The sequence below is a fragment of the Tupaia chinensis genome, unplaced genomic scaffold (genome assembly GCF_000334495.1).
Source record: "Tupaia chinensis unplaced genomic scaffold, TupChi_1.0 Scaffold149501_1, whole genome shotgun sequence".
Lineage (NCBI taxonomy): Eukaryota > Metazoa > Chordata > Mammalia > Scandentia > Tupaiidae > Tupaia > Tupaia belangeri.
The window spans coordinates 2,296,290-2,304,439 of record NW_006209345.1 but is presented as its reverse complement, the minus strand read 5'-3'; the positions used below and the strand labels follow the sequence as shown (position 1 = coordinate 2,304,439).

At 44.8% G+C, this 8,150-nt stretch overlaps 1 pseudogene; it reads right to left on the bottom strand.

Moving 5' to 3' along the window:
* Positions 1-6,628: 6,628 nt before the first annotated feature.
* Positions 6,629-7,618, bottom strand: LOC102497161 (mitotic spindle assembly checkpoint protein MAD2A pseudogene; annotated as a pseudogene).
* Positions 7,619-8,150: the final 532 nt, after the last annotated feature.

The window sequence follows — 8,150 nt, the reverse complement described above, 5'->3', positions numbered from 1 at the left end:
CTGAGAAATGTATTAGGCTGGTTTAGCTATCGTGCAAAGAGTCTAGAGTAGCCGTCCCCAGCCTTTTTGGGGAAGAACTAGTTTTGTGGAAAACATTTTTTCCATGGACAAGGTGGGAAGGGGGATGGTTTCAGGATGATTCAAGGACATTGCATTTATTGTGCGCTTTATTTCTACTATTATTATTACATTGTAATATATAATGAAATAATTACACAACTCACCATAATGTGAGTTGCAGCTTTTCCCCAGTGTTAGTATTACTGCCTCAGCTCCACCTCAAATCATCAGGCATTAGATTCTCATAAGGAGCAAGCATCCTAGATCTCTCACATGCGTAGTTCACAACAGGGTTTGTGCTCCCATGCAAATCTAAAGCCACCATGGATCTGAGAGAAGTGAAGTTCAGGTGGTAATATGAGTAATAGGGAGTGGCTGTAAATACAGAGGAAGCTTTGGTCTCTCACCCACTGCTCATCTCCTGCTGCGTGGCATGGTTCTTCACAGGCCACCAGCCAGTACCAGTCGTAGGTCGTTGGCCCAGTGGCTAGGAACCTCTGTCCTAGCATGCACTTGTACAAACCTAGATGGTATAGCCTACTACACACCTGGGTATCTCATACGGTCTATTACGGGCCACTGTGGTATTTACTGCTTGTCACTGGCCGAAACATTGTCATGTGGTATGTGACTGTTTAGTGTTAAAACAGAGAGACCCTGGGCAAGCCCTTACCTTTCTGACCACAGCTTCTTTTTTTCATAAGATGAGGTGGTAAAGGTTAAGGTGCTCTATAAATTTCCTGGGGCTGTGGTAACAAATTGCCATGATTTTGCCTCCTTGCAGTGCTGGAAGTCAGAAGTCTAAAATCAAGGTGTTGGGGGGCCGGCAGATGTTGTGGTGGTTAAAGGCTCTGGATTCCCACATGGGCGACTATGGTTCAAGTCCTGAACCTGGTGGCTTGCTTTCTCACTTTCTCTCTCTTTCTTTCTCTCTCTCTCCCTCTCTGGTCAAATTAAAATCAAAATGTATAAATAAATAAAGTTAAATAAAATAATTCTTTTTAAAAAAAATCAAGGTTGGCAGGGCTGTATTCTCCATGAAGGTTTGAGGGGAGGGCCCTCCTCTCCTCTGTCAGCTTCTGGTGGCTTCAGGTATTCCTTGGCTCATGACTGCATCACTCAGATCTCTGCTTCCTCTTTCCATGGCCGCCACCTCCTCCTCTGTCTGTCTGAGATCTCACTCTGCCTTTCTTTTGTAAGGACATTTGTCACTGGATATATAGTCTACCTGAAGAATCCAGAAAGATCTTATATCAAGATCCTTAATTACTTCTGCAAAGACCCTTTCTCCAAAGTGGTTAACATTTACAGGTTCCAGAAATCAGGAGCAATTTATCATTTTGTTTTGGGGGGAGGGCAGCTGTCCTTAGAGCACCTAAAAAGAAAAATGAAATCTAAATATTAACTCCTCAATCTGTAGTAAAAAATAAACTGCATGGGGCTAGCCAAGTGGCATGGTCGTGAAGGTGGCTGGATCCCATATGGCCGACTCTGTGGTTTAAGGCCTGCATCGAGTAGCTTGAAACATGACAGGTATGTGTGCGTGCATGCCCAAAATCCCAAAAGGACAATGGAGGAGAAGGGATTGTGATGCAGTCATCCTTTCTGGAGAGGATGCTTTCTCACTTTCTCTCACTCTCTCCCTCTATCTCTCGCCAGTGAATGCATGCACCTACAGCAAATAAATGAAAAACAAAAATTAAAAGGAACAGTGCAGAGCAGCAGATGGCATGGAGGTTAAGGTGGCTGGCTAGCTGCATGGTTTAAGTCCTGGACCTAGGGACAGCCTATGGCTCAGAAACATAAGGGATGGGTGGCAATGATGGAGGGAGAAGCAGTCATGGGGTGACTGCTGATGGGGTGTCTACCATAACCCTTCTTATACCCTATCTGAGGTCCATGTTAACCACAATTCACATGACTACAGTGTTTTAAAGTATAAAGAATATTTTTTATGAATCTTATTTGAGGTTCACATTAGCACTGTGAGATAAAAGGTTGACCAGTTGTCATCATGCTTACTTTATGAATGAGGAAACTGAGCTTTGGAGAGGTAAAGTCCAGCCTTTGTCCTTCACATCCCAATGGTGTCTATAGAAACTATGGCCTGCTAGCAACTAAGCCTCCCAGCACCTAATACCATGGGCCAGTAATGGCCTTACCTTGCCTGGTCCTGCAGCAGGTTGCTAGGAGGTCTGAGGATGAACCAGCCACTGGGCATTCCCTCTGGAAGCCTCCACGGGGCTATGCTCAGAGGATGCTGAGAGGCCAGGCACACCTCTGACCACAGCAGTCAGGCCTACCAGGAGGGAAGGGCTCTTGTGCCCAGAATAACTTTCCAGAGTCAGCATGTCCCAGCTTGGGAGGAAAATCAAAAAGGCACTTTTCATCGTAGGTCTTTGGCCCAGTGGCTAGGAACCTCTGTCCTAGCATGCACTTGTACAAACCTAGATGGTATAGCCTACTACACACCTGGGTATCTCATACGGTCTATTACGGGCCACTGTGGTATTTACTGCTTGTCACTGGCCGAAACATTGTCATGTGGTATGTGACTGTTTAGTGTTAAAACAGAGAGACCCTGGGCAAGCCCTTACCTTTCTGACCACAGCTTCTTTTTTTCATAAGATGAGGTGGTAAAGGTTAAGGTGCTCTATAAATTTCCTGGGGCTGTGGTAACAAATTGCCATGATTTTGCCTCCTTGCAGTGCTGGAAGTCAGAAGTCTAAAATCAAGGTGTTGGGGGGCCGGCAGATGTTGTGGTGGTTAAAGGCTCTGGATTCCCACATGGGCGACTATGGTTCAAGTCCTGAACCTGGTGGCTTGCTTTCTCACTTTCTCTCTCTTTCTTTCTCTCTCTCTCCCTCTCTGGTCAAATTAAAATAAAAATGTATAAATAAATAAAGTTAAATAAAATAATTCTTTTTAAAAAAAATCAAGGTTGGCAGGGCTGTATTCTCCATGAAGGTTTGAGGGGAGGGCCCTCCTCTCCTCTGTCAGCTTCTGGTGGCTTCAGGTATTCCTTGGCTCATGACTGCATCACTCAGATCTCTGCTTCCTCTTTCCATGGCCGCCACCTCCTCCTCTGTCTGTCTGAGATCTCACTCTGCCTTTCTTTTGTAAGGACATTTGTCACTGGATATATAGTCTACCTGAAGAATCCAGAAAGATCTTATATCAAGATCCTTAATTACTTCTGCAAAGACCCTTTCTCCAAAGTGGTTAACATTTACAGGTTCCAGAAATCAGGAGCAATTTATCATTTTGTTTTGGGGGGAGGGCAGCTGTCCTTAAAGCACCTAAAAAGAAAAATGAAATCTAAATATTAACTCCTCAATCTGTAGTAAAAAATAAACTGCATGGGGCTAGCCAAGTGGCATGGTCGTGAAGGTGGCTGGATCCCATATGGCCGACTCTGTGGTTTAAGGCCTGCATCGAGTAGCTTGAAACATGACAGGTATGTGTGCGTGCATGCCCAAAATCCCAAAAGGACAATGGAGGAGAAGGGATTGTGATGCAGTCATCCTTTCTGGAGAGGATGCTTTCTCACTTTCTCTCACTCTCTCCCTCTATCTCTCGCCAGTGAATGCATGCACCTACAGCAAATAAATGAAAAACAAAAATTAAAAGGAACAGTGCAGAGCAGCAGATGGCATGGAGGTTAAGGTGGCTGGCTAGCTGCATGGTTTAAGTCCTGGACCTAGGGACCTGAAAAACACACCAGGCGTGTGTGTGTGTGTGTGTGTGTGTGTGTGTGTGCGCGCGTGCGCACGTGCACGCGCCCAAAATCCAGAGAGGAGCATGGAGGAGAAGGGACTGCAGCCATTCCCCTAGGGGGATGATTTCTCACTTTCCCTCTCTTTATCTCACTTTGTCCTCTGGTGAGCACATGCACCTTGTAGAAGACTGAAAATAAATAAATAAGATAAAAGTGCCGAGTGAAACAGACACTCATGTGAGCCTGCCCGGGGCATTGTCTCCAGGAGGCAGCTTACACAGTTAGTCTGATGCTCAGAAGGATTGAAGCCTATGGCTCAGAAACATAAGGGATGGGTGGCAATGATGGAGGGAGAAGCAGTCATGGGGTGACTGCTGATGGGGTGTCTACCATAACCCTTCTTATACCCTATCTGAGGTCCATGTTAACCACAATTCACATGACTACAGTGTTTTAAAGTATAAAGAATATTTTTTATGAATCTTATTTGAGGTTCACATTAGCACTGTGAGATAAAAGGTTGACCAGTTGTCATCATGCTTACTTTATGAATGAGGAAACTGAGCTTTGGAGAGGTAAAGTCCAGCCTTTGTCCTTCACATCCCAATGGTGTCTATAGAAACTATGGCCTGCTAGCAACTAAGCCTCCCAGCACCTAATACCATGGGCCAGTAATGGCCTTACCTTGCCTGGTCCTGCAGCAGGTTGCTAGGAGGTCTGAGGATGAACCAGCCACTGGGCATTCCCTCTGGAAGCCTCCACGGGGCTATGCTCAGAGGATGCTGAGAGGCCAGGCACACCTCTGACCACAGCAGTCAGGCCTACCAGGAGGGAAGGGCTCTTGTGCCCAGAATAACTTTCCAGAGTCAGCATGTCCCAGCTTGGGAGGAAAATCAAAAAGGCACTTTTCACCAAGTGTCATGGGTCTGAGACCTCATTCTCCGATGGGCCTAAATGGGCCACAGTTGAGCTCCTGTTCCTGGAGATCACTCGGTTAGGTAGGTGCTCATACCCCATTGCTTTACTGAGATGGAACTTGCAGCTAAGCAATGCACTGAGAGTGAGCGTTTCCAAACGCAAGGCCCAAGAAAAGTTCAGCAGTATTATGAGCTGTGACAGGCAACCTTCTGGGAAGTAGAAGCTTAGCACATTTTCCAGTTGCTTATTATATTACTAGAGGCTCTAAAAATTACCGGCCTCGTGATGTCAACATTCTGCAGAGTAAAACAGTGATGAGTTCTAATTTGTTCTTTGAAAATGACTTTTCTCAAAGTTCTGATTGGAGTCAGGCAATCTGAAATCTTGCAGTGATGTGTCTTGAGACCTAGTGCAGTCCCCTCCATCACAAGGGGGACTCTGATGGCCCCTTTATGATGCCTTTTAAAGAACAAACAAGGGAACCAGCAGTTAGCGTAATGGCTATGTCGCTGGACTCCCACGTAGTCGACCGCGGTTCGTGTCCCGGACCCGGTGGCTTAAAACTCACGCCGGGCGTGTGTGCGTGCGTGCCCAACATCCTGAGAGGAGAATGGAGAAGAGATTGTGGCGTGACCATCCCCTCTGGAGAGTGATTTCTCGCTTTCTGTCTATGTCTCTCTCTGTCTGTCTGGCGAGCGCACATGCCCTATAGCAAAAACCTCTCAAAAAACAAACAAACAAACAAAAGGGACCAGCAGGTGGCATAGTGGTTGGAGCACTGAACTCACTCACAGCTGACCATGGTTCAAGTCCCAGACTTGGTGTCTTGCTTTCTCACTTTCCCTCTCTCTCTCTCTGCCTCTCTCTGGTGGGTATGTGTACCCTATGGCAAACTTAAAAGATAATGGTGATAATAATAAATAAATAATAATAATCAAAATTAACCAAGACCAGAAGATGGCATAATGGTTACATTGCTGGACAACATAGTTGATTATGGTTTGAGTCCCAGGCCTGGTAGTTTGAAACTCATGCTGGGCACGTGTGCATGCATGCCCAAGATCCCGAGAGAAGAATGGAGGAGAAGGGATTGCGGTGTGGCCAGCCCCCCGGGAGGTGATTTCTCACTTTCTGTCTCTCTGTCTCTGGTGAGGGAATGCATCATATAGCAAAAATCTCTCTTAAAAAAACCCCCCAAAAACCATAGTGAAAAAAACATTAACCTAATGATAAACTCAGAATCCTTAAAAATAAAATTCTTGTGGCACATTTTCCTTTCAACCATTTGTCATAAGTACAGTCTTTTTTTTTGGAGTTTTTTTTTTTTTTTGCTATAGGGCATGTGCACTCACCAGAAAGAGAGACAGAGAGACAGAAAGTGAGAAATCACCCCCTGGGGAGATGGCCACACTGCAATCCATTCTCCTCCATTTTCCTCTTGGGATCTTGGACATGCACACACATGTGCCCAGTGTGAGTCCAAGCAACAGAGTCTGGGACTTGAACCATGGTCGACTACATGCGAGTCCAGCGACATAGACATTACACCAACTGCTGGTCCCATTTTTTTTTTAAGACAAATTTAAAGCATAAAATTTTATTTTTTTCATTGTTGTTTAAAGTGATTTTATAAAACATAAAAAAATTTAGGAGTTCTATATCACAGAAAATGAAACAGCAGAAATCCATGGCTTCACAGACTTGTTATATAAATTAAAATCTAATAATTGCACATTTTTTCAATAGGGAACTATAGGTACAAGGAAATGACAATACCTAATAGAGCAATTATTTATGGATTATTAGTTACTTTTTAGGATCTATACAGAGATTTTGAATATTCCAAATTTTTTGCTTTTTTTTTCTTTTAAATTATATTTAAATATTTCCCTACCAATACTGAGTAAAGCTACTTGACCAAAATGCCTGATTTGGTAAAGCATTTATCTTTATAGTAAACGTTTTTCCGTCTACAGTTACCACCTTCAAAAGAACTGACATCATAATACTGATGAAATCTGCTTTCCTTTTGAACAATGAGCAAGAAATTCACTGTGTCAACATTACGGTAAGTCAAACAGGTCCCAAAATGGAACAATTATGGACAGTTCAGTCAAGTCTAACATCGATTTTCCCCAATTAAAATTTAACCAGTGAAATAAAACATCAACTAGAGTTGACTTGGTTTCAGGAAGATCGCACTCGAATGTTGTAATGACACTATTTTCTTCATCTTACCCTCAGTCACTGGCAGGGACTGTGTAGGCCCCCGTGCTATTGACGTGGATTGTAGTCGTAAATGAACGAAGACGGACCTCCTCAGAACTGGCAGTGAACTCTGGTCCTGATTCTTCCCATTTTTCAGGGACAACTCAATCTTTGTATAAATCAGTAGTTCGAATGAACAGGAAACTTTCAACAGTGGCAGAGATGTCACTGTCGCTGTTATCTGTCTGATAATGGAATGGATTTCATCCCGGTTAGCTTTCTGCGACTTTTCTCTGGGTGCACTGTCATCTTTTGCTGTCTTGTACTCAGTATCAACGACCATCTCTCAAGAACCTCACCACGTTCAGTGTTTGACATGACCACCACCAGGTCCTGAACAGAGCACTTGTATAATCAGTCTTTTAGTTGTTCCACCACATTATTCAGGTATTTTATGAGGTCAGGATCAGTAGTGACAAGCAAGGTGAGTCCACGCTTTTGCACTCGAGTGAAGGTTTCCGATGGCTATATGCCACGCTGATACAAAATGTTGTTGATGCCAAAGGAGAAAACTCGGCCACAATCTCGGTGCTTCCGTGCAAGGTAATGCCCTGCTCCCGGGAGAGCTGCAGCGCCATGGCCAGGCCTGCAGACCAAGGCGCGCTTCCACAGGCAGACGGCTACCCAGTGCCTCCCACCCAGCTCCCCGCTACTCCTTTCAAAACCCAGTGACTGAAGGGTCTTCAGCTTCTCTGTATTCCTTCCCAAATTTAGAACCTTGACTTGAACCTTGGACCAACTGAAACCAGTGACTGGCAGCAGAAGCACTGTCGCAGCCCCCTTTTCTTTATCCCTAGAGCCAGTGCACTTAGCACGTCCCATCAGTTCTTTTTCTTTTTTTTTTTTTTTAGAGAGATTTTTGCTATAGGGTGCATGTGCTTGCCGGGGAGACAGAAAGACAGAAAGCGAGAATCAAGTCAGGTGAGTAGGTACACATGCCCCAAATCCCAGGAAGAGAACAGAGGAGGAAGGACTACAGCATGGCCGCCTCCCCCAGAAGAGTGATTTCTCTTTTTCCCTATCATTGTCTCTCTGTCTTTCTCTGGTGAGCATACACACTGCAGAAACCTTTAAGAAAATCTGCTTGCACCGGCAGATGGCATGGTGGCTAAGGGCGCTGGACTCTCACATGACTGACCATGGTTCAAGTCCCAGACCTGCTGACTTGCTTTCTCACTTTCCCTCT